The sequence below is a fragment of the Athene noctua genome, chromosome 24, assembly GCF_965140245.1.
Source record: "Athene noctua chromosome 24, bAthNoc1.hap1.1, whole genome shotgun sequence".
Taxonomy (NCBI): domain Eukaryota; kingdom Metazoa; phylum Chordata; class Aves; order Strigiformes; family Strigidae; genus Athene; species Athene noctua.
Genome location: NC_134060.1, coordinates 6,866,772 through 6,891,262, shown reverse-complemented (window position 1 = coordinate 6,891,262; position 24,491 = coordinate 6,866,772). Strand labels below are relative to the sequence as shown.

The following is a 24,491-nucleotide window of genomic DNA, read 5'->3' as shown; positions in this document are numbered from 1 at the left end:
TTATTCCTAAAGAAAAAAAAAAAAAAAAAAGTAAAAAGGCACCAAATCATGAGTCTAAACCACTGCCTATGTAAGCTTGCTGCTTCCACCGACACAGGACCTCACATAGCTGGGAGAGGGAGGGGTTACACTGCTCATGAGCTTCACAAAGTTTTGGGGGTAAGCAAAGAACTGAACAGAGCTCCCCAAAACGGCAGTCCCAGCTCCCACCCACCTGCTCAGGAAGCATGTCTCAAATTAGGGGCATCCATAGCTTACAATAAAAAAATAGTCACATGTCATCATTTAGCAGTTTATGGTCGGTATTTCATGAATTATGTCCTGAACCACCAGAAACAACTTGGTTCCTGCAGCCAGATATAAGGAGGCAAAACCCACGCAGCTCTTCTGAAAAGCACAGAGAAATATGTTTGCTCCCTCTCCTCTCCTCCTAGCTGAAAGATTGTGGTTACACAGAGCTGCCTGTTTAGGAGCAAGGTGTGACAGACAAAAAGCCTGTCTGAGACTGAGCTTTGCTGAGGCAAACTCCAAAATCCTCAGATCTTGATTAAGTACCTCTCTATGGGAAAGCAGCCTCCTTTTCCAAATAATATAATAGCCGCTGTGGGGACTGTGTGCCCCAAGATACTTCCACTTGTCTGCATTCTGACAAGCTCTGAAGTAATCCAAAATTCTTTTTATTTAATGCACGTTTGATCATTTATACAATGAATTTGGCAAGTCCCAAATTCAGCTCCATCATTATAAATTCACTACTGTGCTTGACGCTGGACTAAGAACTCTAAGACAAGACTGTCTGTTGTTATGATGATGTAGATACACCCTTAATCTCCCCTCAGTAAGGAAACTGCTCTGTTCTCTTCACTGTAATAGATGGTCGTCACATTTAACCTAATTTTAATTCATCTTCCTGACCATGGGGAACCAGAACTTTGTACAAAAGCAGCCAAGATCCTCCAGTGCTTCCTCTCCCATCACAATCCTCCCTTCCATCCGTGAAGGCATCTGATGTGCTGTCCACGTATCTCCTCAGGGTATTATACTTGCTTTAATATCAACGTAACAGAGAAGCTCAGCCCATGACTGATCTTCCGGGGGCTCTTCTTGTAGCCTCTCCTACCTTGCTAATTCTCTGTGAGCTAATCTCCATTCTCTTTAGTGCAAAAATCTCCATGTGACATTATGTCAAACACTTCCAGAAATCTGGAGAGTTGAGACCCAAAGTGCTTCCCTTGTCTGCAAAATCAGCTCTCTCACTGAGCAGTTGGGATAACCTGGTTTTATCTTGTGTTTAATTATGTAATAAAATAAAATAAAATAAATCATCTGATAGACATCGCTTAGACTTTCACCTTAGCAGTAATTGGTGATACAGTTTGATTGGCTCTGCTGAAGGTCTTAAGAAAGCCAGTGGATAGATAACATGACAGAAGTAAAAACCTCAAACATGTTCCAGTTGTAACTTTGTCCTTACAGCTTGACGGCCAGATGCACTTTTGGGGGAAAAGGTGGACAATGAAGAAGACTGTAAGACATAAGTCTGGGGAAGGGGCAGGTGATAGTGGGATTTCTCACATCCCATATTAAAACTGTGCAGGAAATAGAGGAAGGATAGCATCCCGTATGTTTTCAATACAACTCACAGTCTGAAATACAGGAAATCTCACGTTACACGGATGTCTAGCAACCCTACCTCGTGGAACACCGTGGGAGCTGGACCGGAGCCTGAATTCCTCCTCTGCTTCCAGCTGATATTACACACATTGAGAGCACACTGGTCAGATCTCAGCAGGTACCGATGCTCAAGACTCAGCTTGAAAATGGTGGATAAGATCTACTGCGGTCCTGCACCCCTTCAGTCGCATCTAATACTATGTTAAGGCTCCAGGCAGGAGGAGGCTCCCAGGCTCATGTAACACGTGGGGGAAGCTCTTTACGAGTCCAGCAGCTGAGGAGAGGAAAAATGTGGCAACAAACTCCAGGCCAAGCCACGCCAAGCACCTCCTTTGAGCCTCAAGCAGGTAGTTCACAATAACAGGAATCGGCATGTTGAGAAAGGACAGGGAGTGTCATGCTGCCCAAACAGGGGATCTCTTCCAGCTGGCTGCATAAATCACCCTGGTCGAGTCCTTGGTGCTGTGTGCTAATGCTCCTAGCCATTTCACCAACCTCCTTTGCTTGCACTGAACAAAACAACATTAGCACGGTGCAATGACATCATACCCAGGTGATGCATCTGCCCACGATTACCTCTGGTGAGGTTACTGGAGTCCCAATGGAGAGGTTGTTCTGCTGGGATAACAGAGCTGTCTGGGCAACCTGATGGTAGCTTGATCTTTACTGCAGATCCCTCTCTGTGTTTTCTTAGGATTCCTGCTATTAGCAAAAGCAGTACAGAGATGTTTTCATAAGGCAAGGAAAGCACATGATTAGAAGAAAAAAAAAAAAAAAAAGTCTCTGATCTTCTCTGAGCAGAATGTTTGGCATTGCTCTTGCAACTTATTCAACATATCATGGAGTCCCCAGTAGCACACAGAGCTGCTTGAGACCACTTCAGCAAGCTGGTCTGCTAGGACACTGCATAAATTTCGGAAACTGAGGAATGTTCGTTTGGTTTGGAAACAAATACAGCTGTTAGAGATGTGGACGGCTTCTCGAGGAAGGGGGTCAGTGATACTCTCAGTGCAAAATATGGCACTTGTAGTGTCAGCCATGGCTCAGGCTGCCACTCCATGCACTGCCCCAAGCACAGGGCTACACATGGCCCATTCACCTTGCATGATCCTGAAATGCAGGTGTTGAAGGGAGAGTAAAGTGTGCTTTCCTGGTGTCTGAAAGTCTCTATCAAGAAACCAAAAGGATCAGAATTAATCACTGTTGGGATAAAGAGCAAGTAGGAGTCAAGGTGAAAGCTGTGAGGTGCTCTACTTGAACAACTACAGGACCAGGTTCATAGCTCCGTGGCTGAGAAAATACAAAGCGAACAGATAGAGGATATTTAAAATAGAGCTACTTCCCTTTTCTGAGATGTTTCAGGAAACAAGATACGAACTGAACTTCAAGAACATGAGTTTCCTCAAAGGGAAACAGGAGGGACCCTTGAGAACCCATCACACAGCAGTGTCCCCAGAGGGCAGGCTTGGAGGGCAACCTTGGGGCCAAACCCTTGCATCAGGGATGCCCTTTACTCTAACCAATCGAATTTCCTAGTGGCCAGCAGGCATTAAAAGGAAAAGCTAGCACTGCTAAAGGTCCTGTCTCACAGCTGCAGCCCTAAGGAAGAGCATGGGTGGGGTTGCCCTGTCCTCTCAGCCCCAGATGTGCAGCGAGCTGGGCGACAGGGATATCCAGGCAGGTGCAGTCTCGGCAGACACTGCACGCAGAAAGAAGCCAGTCCCACGTGTGGATGGATAAATGCTCGTCGCTGAAATGAAAGGCACATGCAATCACTCAGGGACAAGCCCCCCACTTCTCAGCGGACTGCACAGCACATTAAGAACAGTGTTCCCAAAGAGATCTGGCTTCTAGTTACCCCAGCGCAAGCCAAGGGTCAGCCTATGGCAATCAGTTTAAATTCTTAGGAGTTACCCAACATAAGAGAGTTTGTGCTGTGCCCCCACACACCCGATTAGGGTGTGAAAAGGAGCCACAGAGCCAGCACACCTCTGCCTGGCAGGACTGATCACACAGGCACTGCTCAGGCAGGGATGGGATGCTGCCAGCTGAAAGCAAGGGACAGAAGGGGAAAAACAGCAGCAAGTTGCAGCAATCCAACAGCAATTCTGGGGAAAAGACACCTGAACCCAGCAAGCCTTGAGGGGAATTCTTGTCAGCATGGGGAGGCATGCCCCGGTACCCCTCTCCTACGCTCAGGAGCCAAGAAAAACATGCGCTGTGAAAACAGACACTGTGACAGTCACACCTGTGAGCTCTCCTTTGCACAACCCAGCTCTCCCCAGGGAGCCCTGCCCGCCGCCTGGCCCATCCCACCACGGAATCCCGGCTCAGCTCTCCCTCCTGGCGCCTCCGAAGAGCTTGGCCCCACAGAAGATTGTCCTTCACGAGTCTGCAGCCTCTTGAAAACCTCAAGACTCTCTAAACAGTAATTTTCATCAATTATGGTTGTTGCTACTCATTCCCTTCTCTACCCAGATACCCTTAACACCTCTTTTTCCGTGCCCTCCCTAAACTGTCCTGCCTGCAGAGTCCCCTCTAAGCTCTTCCCTTGTGCTGTGTCCCAAGACACTCCGGGGCCATGAGACTCCTCCTCTCCCCCTGGCCATACTGTTCCTCTCATATCCAACACTGCCATTTGACATCACCTTGGAGAAACTTCTCTGTTCCTGACAGATCCATCCTTATCCCCATGCAAATCTGTCTTTCCCCCTACCAACCATTTCATCACTTGATGACCAAAAGTTATTTTTATTAGAACCAAAACCAAATCCAGCCAATACTTCCAGACAACCACTGTGACCTCCAGGTAGGTTATCTAAGCTTTAACAACTTTTTGTCTTGAACCAATGCTGGCAGCAAATCTTCTCTATGATTTTAAGGATGGCAAAGCTTCTTCAGTGACTCAGCCACTTATTTTTCAGGTGATAAACCCTGAGCATCTACGCATCTCTCCCCGCCTCCACATCCTGCAGCGTGGAATGCCCACTGCAAATGACAGTAAATCCACGCCTAGCTGCCACCACAAAAAAAAAAAAAAAAAAGTAAGCCCTGCTGTACTAATGTGTAGCTGAGGTGGCAGCTGATGCTCAGAGACCTCTGTAGAGAAGATGTGCAGAACTGCACGCTCCAAACTCCGCACCCGCCCAGTGCCCTGCTCTGCACGCCTCGGCTGCTGCAGTTGCATATAGGAGCTGCTTCTCCTCCTCTTGGTTTTTCTACCCTTGAAAGAACCTTTATTCATTTTTGCAGTCACCTGATGAACTGAGAGTGAAACTCCAGTATCAGGCAGGTTTCAAGGTCTCCATGTACCACACACGGTCTGGCTCTGGGGTGAGGAAACCAAAAGCAATAAAACTTCTCACCCATTCAAGCTATCCCCAACTGTCCTATTAGGGGTTTTAGGCTTAATGGCAAAGGAGGGGGAAAAAAGAAAAAAGGAGATGCTAGCAGCAAGGCAGCTTCATCCTGGGCAGTCCCATGGAGGCTGCTGAGCTGTAGACCCAGGGCCAAGGGGCGGCTGAAGGCAGCAGCACTGCCCATCACAGCCCGCAGCACGGCGTGTGGGCACAGAGCCAGGCAAGGGGCTCTGCGGGGCCAAACAGGGAGGGAAAGGAGGAAGGAGAGCGAGAAAAACAAAAACCCACACCCCCAACCACCGCTGCACTGAAACAGCAGCAGTCTGCATGCACCTTTCATAGAAACCCCTCTTTACTACTAGTGGGCAACTGTATTTTTGTCCTGTGGCTTTCTGTTTTTGCAGACACATTCCAGCATGAAACCAGAGACAATACGCATCACTGAGCAGCAGAGTTTATTTTAAGGGATGTAACATTTTCCTGAGAGGATGCTCTATTTGCATCTGCTGCAGGAAGCAGTAAAATGGCAGGTGTGTTTCCATGTAACCCAGAGACACAAAACAAAATGCACAATGCAAAGAAAACGCTTTTGTCTTGCAAATCTCTGCTCAATGCACTGAAAAATAAAAAGAAAAAAAAAAAAAAAGAAAAAGAAAAAGAGGGAGGGAGAGGGGTTTTCCCCGGGGCCTGTTTTCTAGCTTATTAGTCCTGCAGATGCTCAAGACCTACTTTGCTAGGAAGGAGGTTCACAGCCACCGGCGGGAGAAGGTAGCAGTCGCAGTCTGGAGGCTAAACCACTGCTCCCCATTTGCATGCATGTAAAACTCATAATTGCTGCGTACATGCTGTACCTTGCAGGAAGCGTGTGCTCCTTCCAGAAGCACCCTTCAGCAACGAGCTTTTGGTGAGGCCTCACTCAGGAGCGCACAGTCGGGGTAATTTGGAGGACAGCAAGTAATTGTATTTAAAACATATATATATAAACCCCTCCCTGGTTTGAATGCAGCTTCTTTAAGCCACAACGACTTCTTCAGCACACCACGGCAATTTGACTTGCCCTTGCAACAAGCCTTGTTGCGGTTATTTCCTCTGATCAACCAGTACCGCCAGCACAAACAGTGTATTCAATACAGTGAACTTTCTGGATGTTGCAGAAAGAAATTAAAAATTTTTGCTCTCCTTTGTTCCAGCCTTATGCTTTTGGGGAAAAAAAATGTATTTTTAATACTTAAAATAAAAATGTATATAAAAATATAATACCATTCTGCTCTGGCAGGTTGTTACCTCATTTTGCAGGGGTAAATGAGAAAATGATGGAGAATAACACTCAAAGACAGCATTAGGTATTTAAAAGAAAAGGCACTTTTTAAAAAAAAAAAAAAAAAAGCTATTACTCCATTGGCAGTGTCACAAAAGTAAAAGCCAAGAGCTTACTAAGATACCAGGAACACCACAGCATTTACAAGAATAAGCAACAGTATTTAGTGTTATAGTATATAGGATAATGTGCCACAAAGGATGAAAAAGCAAGCATTAGCTGCTTGTGGGCTTAGAAGAAAGTTGCCCAGAACATATAAGCTTTCTATGGAACATTGGTATTTTAATAAAAATCCAAGTTAAAAGCATATTTATGGGCACACTAACACAAAGGGCAAAACCTTTTACTTGGAAGATAGAGTTTTCAGGAAATTGAATTATTTTTGACTTTTTCTACTCTAGAAAACTTTCTGAGATAGCCCATGGGTCTTACTGATGTCTTCACTTTTTCATTCTGCAGAGAACAATACTCCTACCTGCTCCATCCTTCTGCACAGTCATGTTTTCCTTAATGTCCTACCACTTGTAACCTTGCAACTCTTTCCCATTTGTTTTTCTTTTCTACCCGTTACGGCTCATGGTTTAAGTTTTGTTTCACGGGAGTGAGGAGTTATCTGTGACCACACGCCTGGATGGGCTGCAAAGCCATGGGACTGATCTGGCCTCCAGGCAACACTGCCCTGTAAAGCCTAAGAAAACAGTAATGTCTGTGCATAATTCAGAATAGCATAACTATCTTCTAACTCTGAAAATTTAAAAATAAATATTGTGCTTTGAATCTTCTTACATGTGTGCCACAAAGATGGCCAAAGCCACTGGCATGAAAGTGTTTAGGAAACATATTTGAAAGCCTCCTGCTGCTGCCAGGGTGCCATGGCCAGCACGCAGAGACACTAACCCCCACCAAACGTACCCAACTCGCCACCTACAAGCCATCCCCAGGAGCTCCCCACCACCACCAAGGGGAGCTAGGTGTCCTCTCACACCTCAGCTCCAGCGCAGCACCCACACAGACGCCAGCCTCCCGCCTGGGACTAACCACAGGGCATCTCCTAACTAACAGGGTGAGCAGACCCTGAGCGGCACGCTCGGGACTCCTCCAATTTGTTTTCACAAAGCACAGGATCAACATCCACACAACCATCCATGCAGCCTTACAGCAGAGATGATACAGCCGAGCTTCATCAACCTAAATTCTCCTTCCGAGGGAGGCTGTCCCATGACAAAGTCACCCTGCGGAGGACAGAGCTTCGTTTGCTAAACTTTGCTTTATTGCTTGCACAATGGGAGGGATACAAGCATCGTGCAGGGGTATGGGAGGCTGTAAAGGAAAAGGCCTGGTTGAACACAGCACTGCACGGGGTTCAATTTGCTTATTGGAAAATTAGAGAGCGAGGAGGGCAGCTCCTCTGGTATTGTATTACTGACAAATAATGTCACTCTGCCCTGTGCTACACGGTCAATAATTAAAAGATTTTAGGTACCTCCCTAAGGAAAGCATGCAAAAACATAAGCTGGGGAAGACAAGCCATTTCCACTGTACCAAAAAAGACAGAATATAATTTTATTTTGCACACAGGGAGTTATTCTGACAATATAGTTTTCTGTTGCAGAACGGCAGAGAGCCCAGAGAGTATTAAATTCCCATTATAGAGACTAACAGCAAAAATAAAGGGACAGCTTGTGCCCTGCCTCCATGGAAAGGTTAAGGGGATCTTTGGGTTAAAAAACCTGGTTGCAAATCCAGGGTGCAAATGCAATCCCCTGCTCCGCAGCCGCCCTGTGGCACCAGGTTTCACCTCTTGACACCCCAGTTTCTCCAGTAAGATGGACGTAATCTCTCTCACCCTGTTCCCATGTGAACATGGCAGGGTTTTGAGGGCTTTCATCTATAAGCAGGGAAGAGGACACAAAATCCCATCTCTGTTCCCCAGTGACCACTGCACCATGTCTCCCTTGGGGCTGGGAGAGGCAAAAATGGACTCTGCAAGGTGTCCCGCCTTGTAAAACAGCTGGGACAAAACCCCGACATGTTATTTTATCAGCAAATAATGCATCTATTCCCTTTGTCCCCTGTTTTTTTCATTCTTTTTAAGGTTTTTGGCCTCACTAAAGCATGGAAGTTTCTTCTAACTTGCAGCTCAGTGGCAGGTAACCCCCTCAGGACTTCCTCTGGCATGTTGACATCACCAATACACTTCCTTAGCTCCAGCAGTGCTTCTCAAAGTCATGACAAATTTTGCCTCACACTGCCACTCAGACATAAACAACAATGGCTGGCTGCTTGCAAGAGACTGCACCGATTCTCCGTGCCAAGGAGGCTCCATTTCCCACTGTGTCCTCAAATCCCACCACCTGGGAACAGGACAGCGGGTTCTGGCAGCGCCACTCCAGAGAGATGGGTTGAAGAAAACAAAGACCAGAGCTATAATACAAAGATGATACAAGGTATGCGAGGTGCAAGAGCATCTCAAGCCTCCTAAATCTCTCACTTAGAGGACTTCACCCTTGCAGCTTCATGCAGTGGGCCCACAGGTGTGTAGCTGCCCTCCCTGCCTGCCTAATCCTCTTCCTGATGCTAACACAATCTTGCTGCCACTTGCCTGTGTCCCTGCCTGCCCTAACCAGTTCCCAGGACCTTTTTTGGCCCCTGTACTGGCAAATGCATCGCTCAGCCCAGTCTCTGGTCTGGCATTTGCAATATGTGTAGGCCATGTATTCCTTCTTGGCCAAGCATCATGGTTCACCTACATCATCCCTGGCTCAGAGCCTGCAGATCACAGTCAGTTCCTGCATGTTGTGTGACTCGCTGCAAGGGTGGCAAGGGAGGGACTGTGCTGGCAGCAAACGAAGCTTAACAAGAGGAGCTGATCGAGCCTTCTGTGATTTGTTACAGTCCAGCCAACTGAAGAGCAGCAGGAGCATCCCACAGGCTAAGGACAGCATCTTTGGGATGGCCCCCACGCTGCAAGACACCCACCATACAACCAACATCACCACTGAGACACCACGCCGCCTAGCATGAAAGCATGGGTTTTGACGTGAAGTTTCTTGGTTTGCGTTTGTGTGTAACCTAACCTCACCTCAATGGAGCTGAGGCTCATGTGAGTGTTTTCAATCCAGACAACAACCCAGAGTGCAGCAGAAACTGGAAGAAGGGAACCAAGCCACACTCACATGCCACCAACTAACCCTCCCTTATCATGGCTGGGAGAACAGAAATGGAGGATCAGGCTAATGAAGTGATAAGGCACTGACCCACCAGCTGAGCTTCTCCTGGAGGCAGTGACAAATCCCTGAGGCAGGTGAAACAGGGCCATACCCAACTACCAATCGCTCCTGTACACCCTCCAGGAGGAGGAAATTCCTCCCTGATGTTCACAGAAGTCATCTAACCTCACCGATGAACAGGTGAATCTCCATTTTGCAACCCAAACCTCATCCCATCTCATCATTTTTCCTCCTGCACTATATCCTGCACACTGTCTGAGATATTTCTTTTCACTGGCTCTAAATGCACTGCCCATTAGTGACAAAGTGACCTCTTTGTCCCAGTTTTATGACAGCATAAAGAGGAGATGCAGCCAGTTTCTCTTAAGACTTCAAATATTCACATACTCCCCAAGTCTACTCCTTTCCAGAGCAAGTAATGTTCTTTTTCCTGACATAAAATGCAAATGGAGTGATTTTCCTCTTTGAAGTTATCAGCTGTAATCTCCAAGTTTGTCCTTACGTCCAAACACTTTTAAAAATAATTTATATTAATTGTTCCCACTGCAATTTGGTTCACACACCAACCTCTCTGCATAAAAAAAACTCCACCTAAATTCCTGACATGCCCAAACCTTCCATTAATTTGTGCCCACTCGTTCTCGTGCTCATGTCTGGCCCAGTAACGTTGGGAATTCATTAGCTGTAATTCCCCACATCCAAACACCAGAGAGGCTAGTCCCCAGTTTTGACATAAGGTTTTTGGCAACCCTTCTGGTGCACTGACCAAACATAGCTGGCCTCATAAAACCTGGCCAGTCATAAAATGCACCGTTCTCCTCCATACAGAGAGGAGGAAAAGGCAGCAAAGCTTTGACAAATGGGGTCTTTGTGCATCGTGGTGGCACAGCTTACTTCTTCAGTGCTCCCATCTCCTGGAGAAGGTGCCAGGTTGCCACCTGGCTCTGCAACTCACAAGCTTTGCAGCCCTGATGCAGCCCTGAGTTTTATCTTCAAAAATATATATATTACGGGGTCAGTAACAGGCATCCCAGAGAAACAGTGTGATGCTGTGACTCACACCAGGACCTGGAGGCACATCATGGCACCGTCCCACACCAGGAGGAACTTTTCTGAGTACGATGCACAGCTCTGTTGCAGCATCAGCAGTTTTTGCATAAAGTTGCATTTGGGCTGCAAACAGCCTTCAGCAAAGCTATCAGCAAGAGAAGGAAGGAGAGGAGGGACGTATCCTGCCAGGGTGTCTGCGGTACAGACACACGGGTGTTTGCAGCCCAGGCCCCTCAGCAGCTCTCTAGGACACCCTGCTGCTGCTCCTGGTATACACACCACACAACTTCTGAGGTTTTAATGTGGAGGAAAGGGAGTTTAAGCTGATACTGGAAATACTCTGCTTTCACATTTCACTGCTCTGCACAGATTTTTGCAGCCAGTGCCCAGGCAGGTATAAGCCCTCAGCATTTCTGCTGGACATCCCGCACATTTCTGTTGAACACGCACACTTCTCCACACACACTTCTCCTCCCGCCTGTGCCTGGGCATACACAAACACTTCTCAGCTTTCTAAGAAGTCTGAAAGAAACCCTGAGCTGCTGACTAAGTCACCAAACTAATGGGGCTAAGGAGTTGCCGCAAGTCACTGAGAGCTGTAAAGTGAAATTAATCCTCACCCAAATCTATTGATGTTACAAATCCTTTGCTGCTACAAACGCCGTCTGTTTTATCACCCTGGGCAGCTCACCGTATTCACCAGTTTACCCCATTAAATAACACAGATCTTTTCTTTACCGGGGAGCTTCAAACCTCCTTCCCTACACATTGCTCATTTCCTCAATGGCAATAACTCACCTAATGCCTACTCATGCTACTTGGGGCTGGGATGCTGCATCCACCACCAGCAGCTTTCCACATGGCGGGGCAACATGCAGGATGCCAACACTGGCCTTGAATCAGAAAAACATTTAGGAACATGATTAAGTACAACATTATCCAGGATGGCAATTAAACACACACTTACAGGCAAGCACATGCTTAAATGCTGTCCTGGATGGTGATGCTTTTGCAAATTGGGGCCCCTTCCAAGGAAGATGCAGTTACTGGGTGGATTAACACCAACTTGTTTGTACCACTGCAGTCTGCGTATGTGTGAGCAAACTGGGGAGAAAGGAAAGATGGAAATCTCTCACCTTGACTGCCTACATCAGGCAGCTGGGCTCTTTGCTACAACTCCATATACCCCCGAATTATTTTCCGCATCCCATAATGGCTGGCACAGAATTGAACAACACTTGTCACATACCCAGTTCATCTGCATTTGCTCCCAGGTTCAGGGTCGTGCCTGGCAGCGTGATGGCCCCCAGCAAAGCAAAGGGGGGACATGGGGGCTGCCAGAAGCCCTGGGGTGACCCACACCGAGCACTGCACTGTCTAGATTAAATCCATTTAATTCTGGCTTTAGCACAGGTTGGTGGCTACTCCTGTCTCTAGCTGTGAGCGGCAGTGGAAAAAACAGATTATTTCTGTTTTATCTCTGGGATGCAGAGACAGAAAAGGTCCAAGCCTGGGGTGTCCTGCAGACCCCTCTGCCCAGTCTCTGTTCATCTGCATCCTCAGGTTTCTGTCACATGTTGCACGATGGGGCTCTGCAACTGGGGTGCCTGCATGTGTGCTAGACCTAGTAACTGTGAGAGGGGACTGGAAACATATCATGGGGAAGAAAAAAAAAGCTCCTTCCCTTGTTTTTCTATTAATATTGGCTTTAGGAAACGTTTCCTTTCATATTTCTGTCAGTGGCACAGAATACAGGATGTGTAGCTTTGAGAGTAAGAAGCTGCTATAGGGGATAGATACCTGCACCAGCTTCCTTATTTTTGCTTTGAGCCTCCAGTCAGAGGCAGGGGAGCTCAGAGCACTCTGGAGCTTCCAGCAAACTGAGGGTAAAAAAGGTAAAAATGGCTAAGCTGAGTAAAAGAGACATTGCGTCAAGTTGTCATTAGCAAGGAAACAGGCACTTCTTGGGTTTCCACAGGAGGGAACAAACGCACCAGTCCAGCTCCAAAACCAGTGCTCACTCCTGCCCAACTCTGCAACCAGAGGAGAAAGCCCAACAGCGACCAGCACCCCACACCTCACCCAAGCAGAGAAGGGCACTGAGAGTGTAGGTGCAAAGGTGCACGGCTGTGCAGGACATCCACGGAGGCAGACCCAGCCCCAGTCACCAGGTTATAGACAGGGAAAGTCAGTCAGAAAGGAAAGAAAATCAGATTTAAAAGGCTGCTCTGCTCTCTGCCCTGATTCAGCTGCGGTTTACCCAGCTGCGATGTGTTTACATTTCTAGCAAACTTAATCCTGAACTCCTTGGGCCAGATATTCTAAGAAAGGAAAGGAACTTTATTAATTATGTACTAGAGAGCTGCACCCACAGTGAGCTGGTCGAGGAGCCAGGTTTGGACTGAAATCGCCAGCACTGTGTATCCCCCAGGAGTTTCTGGATGTATTTTAGGTTGGGTTTTTGTTAATTTACTTTTTTTAAAAATAGGTGTTTTGTAAAATCCCAGACTTTTCCTCTAGATATTCTGACAGATACCAAGGTAGCATTCAGGCTACTTGCTCTAAGTATGACTGATACTATCTACAAGAGAATTCAGAGCTTGGCAGGCTGAAAGAAAGCAATTCACCTTCAAGCAAGTGCTCACCTACTATTTCTATGAATAATAAATACATTAATTTATTAACTGAATAAAATGAAGGAGACCAGAAGTTATTAGCAGCTGAACTGAGTAACTTGCGTTAGCAATCTAACACCCGAGCCTGAAAAAACAGCCACGTATCTAAAAATTAAACTTACAGTTTTTCTTAGTTTTCTAAAGTTTCTCGCAAGTTAAAACAGTTCTCATACGTGGAAGTCCTAAAGTACTGTCTCCTCCTAATGTCAGAGATCTGTGTGCATCTGTTTTACCGATCTGCAGGACAGATTGAAAAGCTGATATTGCACATGGCAGAGCCCATGAGGCCGACGGATGGAGATACCAGCTTTGCTCCAAGTTAGTTTTTCCTATGAACTGTCACATTTTCATCTCCAATTTATCTGGGTCTGTACCAATACTACATCATACACAGTAACAGAGAAGACAGCTTAAGGTTAACACTACTTTGCGTGCGCCGCCACAAAAAACCACCTGTTTTAGTACAAATTCTCTTTGCCATGGCGCTCACGATGAAGATAAATTTCACTCTGCATGGCCAAAGCAGCGAGGACACGAGTGGGACTGGAGCAATGTCACAGCCCAACCTGCCAGAAGGTCGAGGGGGAGCAGAAACTACCTGGCTGTACAAATCGCATCCAAGAGTTCAGCAGGAGGGAAGCGTGTCGGCTCCCTTTCTCAGCTAAGGAGTTCGAGCGTAAAATTTCCCTGACGGTGTCTTCTTACAGCTGTAGTGTTATTATCAGTGTATCTCCTAAAGAGAATATTCCTGGGGCTGCTGCTCCTTCAGCTTTCAGAAAAGCTTCAGTGCCACTGTGCTCTAAGGGAAAGCAAATCACTCAGCCTTTCAGGGCTGGCTGGTGTGGAAGTCAAACTCCAACTAATTTAATTTAGGAAAAAAACCAAAAGCCCCCAACTCTTTAAGCCTGAGTTAGTTACGATTTTCCCTTGCAAAAATGAAGGACAAATTAGACCCTACGTTAACACCATGAAGATGTGGTAGTGAGGAGCAGGCAATAAGTAGAGAATGTCCAAATTAACCTAAATCACAGTCTGGACACATTCCTCTGTTTATGTATATTTTTAAGGAGGTTTAATTAAGCTACCACATCTTAAGAAGGGATTTTCAAAGCTATATAAGCAATTTATAAGAATCCAGACTGAAAAGGGCAGTTCAGGCACACATGATTCTTTGAAAATCCTCAACTGGTGTAATAGAATTCATTTTCTCCTGCGAATTAGATACATATTTAGCCAAAATAACCCAGGGCCATGTACAGAAGTTACAGATGATTATAACCTAAGCATGAGGGCAGAGTTAAGGTTACAGATTCAGATTTTGCTGCTGTGTTCACATGTCAAAGCATCAAATCGCCAAAGTGTAAATATCACAAGACAGAGAAAATCAGGGCATCTTCCAACAAGGAGTGTTGGGCAGAGTCACCCAGTGGTGACCAACATTCCTGGGAAATCAATCAAATAATCAACCAAATCTGAGACTGGCCAAATTCTTTCACTAAAGCTTTAGATCCGTTTAAGGTATTTAAGATAATCTAAGTCCTTATTATTGGCACAAGCCGTTTAAAATGATCTAAGGCTTTAGATTGGTTTAAGCTGCTTATGCAGCTTTAAGGTTTTAAAAAGGTTTTAGACTACCAAAAAACATTCCCCAAAAAGCAAGTGTGATTGTTTGTGGGGAGCTGGTTGTACCATTTCATGGATTTTAGTATAGTGCAAATGCAGAAATATGCATACAGGAGTAAACTATTTTGTTTACAACACTAAAAGTCAAAGTCAGTCAGTGCGAAGTTACAAATACTGAGTTTATGGATGATTCCATAAGTCTGAGAAGAGTGGCAAGCCGTAGTTACAAGCACCTAGAACCCTGTCTTGTTTAAAAAAAAAGAAATAAGGTACCACAGGAAATTACACAAAAACTTAATTAAACAATTCCACCCTGCTAAGAAAAAGTAGACAACGTGCCACTATATAAACTTTACAAATTCATCTTTCCTCTCCTCCTTTCTACTACTCTTATTTCCAGCTTTATATCACCAAAGTACAGCACCCCTTGTCATGCTTTTCTTAGGATTACACCCATTTGCAAGCCCAGAGCTGTCTCTGGGGATACGAAATCCAAGGTGCTCACGTGGCGCTGGAAAAGCTCAATAACAAGACCCCACGAGCCACGCAGGTACTTGCCTCAAGCAATACTTGTGTATTGCAGAGGGTGCAAAGGGGGACACACAAGGGCCAGGAAGGCTCTTCCAAGAGGCCAGGATGGGTTCCACTCTCATCTGCATCTTTGCAGCACAAAATTATCCCCCCTCAAGTACATTTTTTTCTCAAGCCCCAGGCTTCAGGTTAACTACCCATCCTGCAGAGGTGTAGAGCTCTTAGCTGCAAGGAACACTTTCATTTCCTTAATTCTTCCCCAGCAGGTCCCACTGGGCTCAGAACATCCCCGAAGTCCCCAGAGGTCACTTCTCCATGAGATGTATGCTCTGGATCTTGCTCCAACCCTGCACAATGGGCTCTGCAACCGCTACCCCAGCGGGACGCTGCACCAGCACCAGCTCTGCAGTGTCACCCTCTCACAGGGCATGGGCAGGCTGCTGGGGCAACGTCTGCTCCAGACCTTGGGGTTCAGCCCCAGAGCAAAGCTTCGGTCCCACCCTGCCCGTGAGATGAGGAGCCTGGAGCAAAGCTCAGGCGCCACTCCTGGAGCTCAGCACTCAGCCGCAAGGACGGAGTCACCACCCGTCCCTTGGGGAGCTTGAATTTCCTTCCCGAAACGCTGCCTGGAAAATCAGGGCAAGTCTCCTGCTTGGGGGCACACCTTCTATAAACAGTTGCAGAAACACATCTACTGTCCTTTAGCCAGTTAGATCACTACAGTTCTCAGCTTCCCTTTCTGCCCTGCAGAGGGGACAGTCCCATCCCTCCATGCCATCTAGATGCAGCAAATGCAGTTACATTGGGACAAAGAGCCTTTTTTTTTTTTAGCCACTTGAGCACAGGCACTGTGGTTCGCAGCCACCCTCTGCTCTCATTTACACAAACATAAAGGCAGAGCATCTGGCCATGTGTCAAAAGTCTTTAATTACATGATCGAGCTTATCTTAAATATCTATTTATTGAAAGTTGTAAATAACACAAGATTGCATTCTCTTTGATAAACACCACACAGACAAAGGGAAGTTACGATTACATATTCAACCTAACGCTTTCTTATTCCATCTTTTGATTGCTTAACTTTGCAACCTTTATGCGGTATTAATGTAGGCATCCTCTTCCCCCTCCTCCACCTTTGCAGTTTGCCTTTGAGTACCAAGTTCGTTTTATGGTTATTCTGTCATGGAGAACCAAGTAAGTTTTCCTCCTAATCAAGATTTTTTTATCCTAAAATGCATTTTTGACTTGGGACTATGCTTCTTCAGACAGCATCAGTCCCTGAGCAGCTTCTGCAATGGCAAACGCTGAGCAAAATCCAAATGACTGAGAAAAAAATACATAAATGCTGACAGAAATAGCAACAGAAGCAACAGAAACCTGTTATGTACAGTTTGCTGAGAAAATTAGCCTCTTGATTTTCAATTTACCCAACCTTTTCCTCTGTAAGGAACAATAGACTGCTCAGGGATGAGTTCATGCCTCAAAAGTGTACACAGCATCCCAAAACAAAGTGCAGAATAACTATGGATACAGGCTAACTACAGGTTCCTTAGAGCCCTCCCTATCTGAGGATTATCATAAATGACTTGCAAAATCTTCAGAAGCGATAGCATCACACCAGGAGACAGCGCTGGGAAGTGCAAGGCAACGCCAGAACTGATACACTGATTTACTCAGGAGGGAACATGTCCCCACTGCACCCCAAAATTTCAATGGCAAAAGGAATACAGGTCCTGCCAGCTGGCAGGCATACAAATCACAGAGTTTTTGTATAGCTTTATCATAACTTGTCACATTCCTGCATTCATCAATAAGCCAAATTCCAGCTAAATTATCTATTTTGGGAATTTAGTTACCTTCTTGATATTCCCTGTGCAAGTTTTCTAGAACACTTCTGAGTCCTGCTGTTACTTACATTACCATAATGCCTTGTTATTTGCATAATTGATCCCTGCCAGTTGACAAAGGGGTGTTGAAATTGGAGCATGGAAATACAATAAGAGATGAACGAGCTCTTCTCGGCAGCATCCCCATGAACACAGCCCAGACTTCTGCTTCATGGCCCATGGTCAACCAAACACACCGCCCGCTCTGCACTGCTCAAGTTCCCTGGCTTTGCACAGTTCACTGAAGGGCATCTACTTTCCAATTTTATCACCTACTCTGTATGACCTCGCACCCTGAAATCTCCACCAAGACCATGGTCCCACGTAGCTGGACCCTACACAAACAGCAAGAGCACCTTCCCGCTCAGCAGCATGCCAGCTACACCCATGCCACCCAAATGCCCACAGCACTGGCATTTGCTGAGGTGCCAGCAAGGAACTGAAGCCAAGGAACAAAATTTTTGACTTATGGGGTGATACATTTCTGTAAAAACAGAAACAAGGAGCCTTTCTTCTCTTAAACTGCCGGTAGTGCAGGGAAACGCAAGAGACCTTGGGTAGCATCAACCCAACCATCAACCATCCCCATGCGCTGGGGAAGCATGCACCCCTGCCTTGTTCCATGGACACACGAGCACGCGTTGGATGAAGACAGTTTCATATGCTAGGCAATTCAGGAGTGCAACCTTCAACATGACTTTTGCTTCCAGGTCCCCATGGCTTCTACAAGGCAAAACTAAAACCCACTGATGCTTAATCCACAGCATTATTGAGGAGTAAAACAATTTCTGCCCCGACTGAGAAGCATGTACTTCAGCATCAACCAAGCCAGGTATATATTCAGCACTCAAAAAAAACCCTCACTTGGCTATAACAGCAACATCTTCCATTCGTTACCTTATTTATTTATTTCAAGTCTGTGGTTCCTGCGCTGTCAACTGTCCCCATGCACCCTGCAGCCCACACGCTGCACACACACTGACCCACCTTCCCATCGCTGTGGAAGCTGGCCCAGGAGCAATTTTCACGCCCTGTACTGGGTGGTCTGACCCACTCAGCCACTTTTCACACTGCTTTCTCTTGGCACGGCACCACATCTTGTTTGGAGACATGAAGCCACTCTAAATATTTTTCTTTAATCTGCCATGGGTGCACAGTATACGTCCTTCTCTTGCCAGGTAGCAGATTTTTTTTCCACTGAATAAAATTACTGCTCAATGAATTAATCAAAGTTATAATCAAACGCAACTATCAGTAAAGTAGACGTTGCCTGCACTTGCTGGAGACGTCCCTGCTGCACAGGGTCATCTGGAGAATACAATTCTAGCAACAGATTCACTGCAGCAAAGAATTTTCAGAAAAAACCTGGCCAAACTGCTTTTAAACAGCTCTTAAAAGCAGAACAACCAGTTTGGCTCAGCAATTTTCACTCTCCCATAAAATTCACTATGATGGCAGGACCACAAAAAATCTGTAATTTGAAAATATGAGTTAAAGCAACCAAAAATGGGGTGAATGGGAACATGGCTGCAATATACAGGATTGCAGTGACTTTGACAACCAACACAGAATCGGGTAAAGGCCATAAGGAGAGAGATGAGGGATGATAAATTTATTTTCATGGACTAAAACACACAGGCAAAGGGGAACTGGCTGGTGAGGATTGGAAATGCTTTTGAAACACAGATGACATAGGATTGATGCGGGTTAGAGGGACGAGGAGACTGGAGCAGAACAGGAATGATGCTTGCACAGCTGAGCCCATCCCAGGAGTCTGCTCTTTTGCACATGACCATTTATTTAAAAGACCATATGAGCTCCAATTGCACCTCTATCAATTTTTCCTTTGGTTATTTCAAACATATTAGGCCTTTTGATTTCAAATCCATCAATTAGCAGTAACACCCACTGGGATACACAACATATGCTTAAACTCTAAGGGCAACTGAAAAAAGTGAGTTAGAAGTTTTGTTTGTAGCAGAGGTGTATTTTGAAGGACTCTGAGATCATCTCTGACATCATCACGAGTGGCACTCGCCTTTCTCACTCGCACTTTAACAGAATGATAAATTCTGTGGTGACTTATCTTCAGCAGATCACTTGTTACATCAGGGTTTACTCATTTCTTTTTGCTGGCAGCCCCCAAACCAGGGCCGTGAGTCAGCAGCAGCCCTGGGCCCTTCCTCCAGAGACACAGGAGATGGTCCAGCCACCTGCGGTTGGCTCCTCCACTGGATTTTATTGACCAAGCTCCTTTCAAAGATGCCCATGCATCCCTCATCAAGAGCTGCCAGAGTGACAAGATGGCACATGGGAGGGTACATAAGCAAGTGGCTCTCTCCACTGCACTGAAAATCTGGGCTGTTTGAGGGGTGGACAACCCATCTGAAGGTCTCAAGCCCCATCAGAATCACATGCAAGGAGCTTGCAAGTAGTCCTGGAGCGGCAGGGCTCTGGGATCCTCCTCTCCCAGCTGCAGGGAGAGGCAGATAGCAAGGACCGTTAGGGTCAGGGGTGTCCTGGGACAAAACAAACCATCCAGACCAGCCCCAGGCTGGGACCAGCAGCTGGGCTCCTCCTGGGGACCGTCCCAGAAGCTATTTCTGGGGCTCCCCCTCCTTCTGCTCCCAGGGGATGCCAGCAGCATCCCGTGTCCCTTGGCCACGAGGGCTTTCACACGCGGTCCCCTGAGACCCCAAGCTGGCTACACTGCATGCAACGTGCCTCGTTAAATTATTCAAGTCATCAGTAACAGCAGCCAGTGTGGTGTTCACCTCCAAACAGCCCAGACCCCACCACAGCACCCACACCCCCAGGAGCTGGGCTTGCTCCTGCTTCTCACAGCAAGGATCATCCATGCAACAGAACACATCTAGCAACAGGGATTCTCCATCCCCTAAAATATGTTCCCCCATGCATTTCCCTACAGCACCAGCGTCCGTCCGTCCAGCAAATAATAATCTAAAAAAAAAAAATAGCAAGCTCTGCTGTCTGCAGTTGGAGCTTAGAGTCAAAACTTATTACTTGTATTTTCAATCTGCCAGGGACTCACACTGAGATCTTGGCCAAATGGCTCCCCCTCCCTCCTCCCTGTTTCCCACACTGAAGAAAAAGTAAGACGCAGAAAGGTTAAATGGGAACAAAAAAGGCCATGCCGCTTTCTTTCCCCCCACCTCAGTTAACCACCGAGATCAGAGTTGAGCAAATCCATGACTTACATAGCTGCTGCGTTTCCATTCTTGGCATATAACTTTCTGAGCTTTTTAAAGAACTAAATGAAGAGATTTGGCCTCTGAGTTCTGACATCCCTTTTGCAGTAAGGTCAGTAATATGTTTAAATATGGGTAAGCAACAACCAGCCCTCTTAGATATTTTTGGAGATCCTCTTCTGATAACAATGTGCACCTTTAAGCAGTCAAATAAATCAGCGTGCTGGGATGTACTATTCCTTGGTGCATCCATACTAACCCACATTATACATCTGCCTTAACTAAGCCAGCTGCAGATATTTAGCTTTACATGGAAAAATGAGATATTTTTTAGCCTCAAACAAGTCTAGAGTGGTTTGTGCTCCTACCAGCACAAGGCAGAAAGACTCATTCCCAGCTGGTCCAATTAAAAATGATGGGTTTAGGTCAATATTATGTTCCTGCTCTCCTGGCACTGATCCCTTCCTCACCAGCTCCAGGTCATGAACAGAGATAGCTGAGATTTCTGGTAATTGCTGGAACGGGCCAGGGCCAGGTGGAAATCCAGAATTAAAGTGCACCTGAAGAGGCCTTTAAGGTACTCTGAACTTGGACTCCTCCAGGGGTCCATAAAACTTCTTGGCCCATCAACAGCTATCTCAATTCCCAGCAAATATCCCCATTTACATTAACTCAATTGAACAGACCAGCCACAATCTTTACCAGAAATGAGCCAAGCTAGAGAGCCATTTCAAAGCCATGACCTTGCACGTCATGAACATTTATAGGAGTTTTATAACAGTTTCAAGCAAAATAATGAACAACATCGTTTGCAAGCACAATACTGTTGGATGACCTGGGCTCCGGTGCCTTGGAGAGCAACAGTTCCATTTGCCTTTCTCAGGAGGTGATGAAGGGATAAAAGTTAAGAGTGATTCAGGGCCACCAACACCCACCAGTCCCAAGGTGTTACAGAGACCTCATAAAAGAGCAACTCCCGGCAGGACTGAGATGCCACCAGCTCTGCAGGGAAGCACACTGGGAGGGTGTGCAAAACAGGGAGGAGGGTCTGGGCTGGGCAGCATACAAAGGGTTTCATGGCCCCAGAGGCAGCAGAGCAGGAAGCCCGTGCCCTATACAGGAGATGATTTGATAGGAAAAACACCACCTTCCCATTCTCCTTCTTCTTAGTTACCACCTGCTTGGGCTTTCTCGGGAGGTTTCTTATGCAAAATGTTCCCCACCAGCCTGAACAGAGCGAGAGCTCGGGACTGGAGACAAGCGGTGAGCTCCCACATGGCACCGCTTTGCTGAAATCCCACCAAGCAAGCAAGCTGGCCAAAAGGAGGAAAAAACAAAGACTGACCCCCTCACCCCCACCCCACCCCCATTTTGTTGCAGCTGGGAGGATTTGCAGTCTCCAAAATAATTTAAAAAAAAAATAATTATCGGGCACACTCCTTCATTAGCACAGCATGAAAACCAGAGAAGTCCCATCCCCACAGGACCACACAGCCCCGGTGCAAGCCGAGCATCTCTGCCTTGGCACGAGAGAGTGTGAGGTTTGGGGAAACATCCGTACATCTGTTTTCTTTGCATCCCGAAGCACGAGGCTGGGGGTCGCAAGCACCCGTCAGCATTCAGATTTGCCAGTTCTGGCATAGCAGGAGGGCAGGGGACTCGCAGCCCTCTACCCAGCCAAAACCAGGCTTAGAGGAGTATTCCCCTACTGCTGCTCCAAAGCATATTTCTATCGTATTCTCCTGCTTAAACCCCATATCAAACTTCTAATTAAAAATTATTTGCTTTTGAAAGGGAGGGACACACCAGACCGCATATTCAGTTTTGATTACTTTTTACGTCAGGTTAGATATTCACAAGTTCTCTTTCTAGGAAGCCTCAAGGGGTTGTTTATATAAAATAAGTATTTTATTTCATGTGCTGTCCACCCTCAGGCTTGTATAATTAATTGGGGTAAACTTTTTGCAGATCCTTTCCTTAACAGTCAGGCAAAAAAACTACAAATAATCTTGCATGCAGACAGAGAGAAGGAATATATTGCTGAAACAGTCTCAAACACACCAAAATATAAATACAAACTTCCAGACAAAGGGCTAAATTCTGCCCTCGGAGGTTCCTATAACTGAAGGAGCTGGATGATCCCAGCGAGGGCTGGATTTGGCCCTCGGAGAGGCCACTGCAGTCCCTGCTGCAAGCCCAGGCTCGCAGCTCTGGGAACACGGCAGAAACTGGGAGCCCAAGCGAGAGCCGCGGCCAGGTACTGCATGGGGCTGCCGCCCGGCAGCTGCGGCCGCCTCCACCGGCCCCCACCTCGGCAGCCCACCGGCACGGCGGAACACTCAAGCTCCCCAGCAAAGGACAAACCTCCGAGCAGAATATCCCAGCGCTGCCCAAATGCGAGCCTCAAGTGCGCGTAAATAAAATTAGGCAGGGTGAAAAAGAAAAGCAAGTGCCCAGGCTTTGTGCAGGCAGAAGGGGATTCAGCCATAGGCAGGGATCTAGCTGTTAAAATGAGGCTTAGAATTTTTATTTTTGTTTTTGATATGTTTATACACGCTGTAGCATCAGGTAACAGCTGGTTCTACTCCGCAGGGAGTATAAACGCAGGATGGAAGCGGAGCAGGGCCTTGGCACAGGCACCCAGCGTCACCCAGGCTCCCCACGGAGCAACATGTCCATTTTTCCAGCGATGCAGCAGCCAGGGTGCCCGGCGGCCACGCGTGTCCCTCTGCACACCCGTGTCGGGCTTGCACGTCGCTAACACATGCGGCGTTCGCCTCCCACCGCCCCCCAGTCCTGCCTCCCACCAGCGAGGAAAAAAAAAAATAAAATAAAATAAAAAAATAAATGTATGCACTTCGGGAGAAAATGAAGTTGCTGTCAAGCGACGATAAATTCATGCGACAGCCAGGGGTAATTAAGCAGGAGCAAGCAGCGAAGTAGCTGGGAGCACGGCGGGGACAGGGTTACAGGCTGGTGGGGCTGACTGACACCGCTGAGGTTACCTCGGGCTTGGGGAGCTCGCCCATCGCGCCATGCACGGCAGGCAGCGCCGGCCGCCCGGGGAGCACACACACCCGCGGGGACGGAGGCACACGGCGTGCAGCGGGCGAGCGTCTCGGTGGCAACCTGACACCTTTCGGGAGGCAAAATGGAATCTCGCCGTCCGGTTGTGCACCCGCAGCAAGGGAGGGGGGAGAAAATATACCATTTGCGAATATTCACGCAGAGAACAACAGAAAAAACAAACCCCCCGGTGCCTACCTTTGCTGGGTGCCAGCAGGCAGATCCCGGACCGTTTTGGGTCGGTGGCTGTTCCCTTCTTTATGAAATGTTCAGCTCAGCCGGTGCTATTTGCATTCTTTCATTAGCACCTGTTTCAAGTAAGGAAGGAGAAAGCTCATTACGAGATCAGCTTCCTTTCAAAATAAATTATTAAAAAAAAAAAAAGAGATGCACGCTGCCAAATAATAATAACGCTAATAAAAAAAAAAAAAAACCAACCAAAAACCACATGTATATTAAAGCCCAAACTAGGCAGTTTAATAATGGGAGATCTTGTAGGTTGTGAGCATGCTCCAGCCGGAACAAATCCTTCCTCTGTTATTCCTCTGAATAAAAATAAACCACGATCAAGAAACCCAAACGGAAGCTTCCTCCTAGAATCCCTGCTGCTGAAAAATATGTAATAAATTCAGCCCGAAGACGCAGACTCTAATCAGCAGCTGTTTTCTGGATCCAAAGCCAGCCAAAGCCTCTCTTGTCTTTTCCCACTATGAGTCTAGGCCTTTTTGAAAAGGGTTTTAACCTTTTAAAGATACAGTGCACCAATTATCACTTCTGGAGGACTGTCACTCACAGCGCAAATAAATTAATAAAGCAGCAGCAGAGGCAGAGTCGGAGCAGGGGGAGGTGTGGTTTGCACTAGCAGTCTTT

General features: G+C 46.7%; 1 protein-coding gene across 3 annotated transcripts in view; it reads right to left on the bottom strand.

Moving 5' to 3' along the window:
• HIVEP3 (HIVEP zinc finger 3) overlaps positions 1–24,259 on the bottom strand; it is a 265,717-nt gene extending 241,458 nt beyond the window's left edge. For all 3 annotated transcript variants that reach the window (XM_074925904.1, XM_074925907.1, XM_074925903.1), the window contains exon 1: positions 23,820–24,259. The gene's annotated coding sequence lies outside the window, so the exon portion shown is untranslated. The remainder of the gene's footprint in view (positions 1–23,819) is intronic.
• Positions 24,260–24,491: the final 232 nt, after the last annotated feature.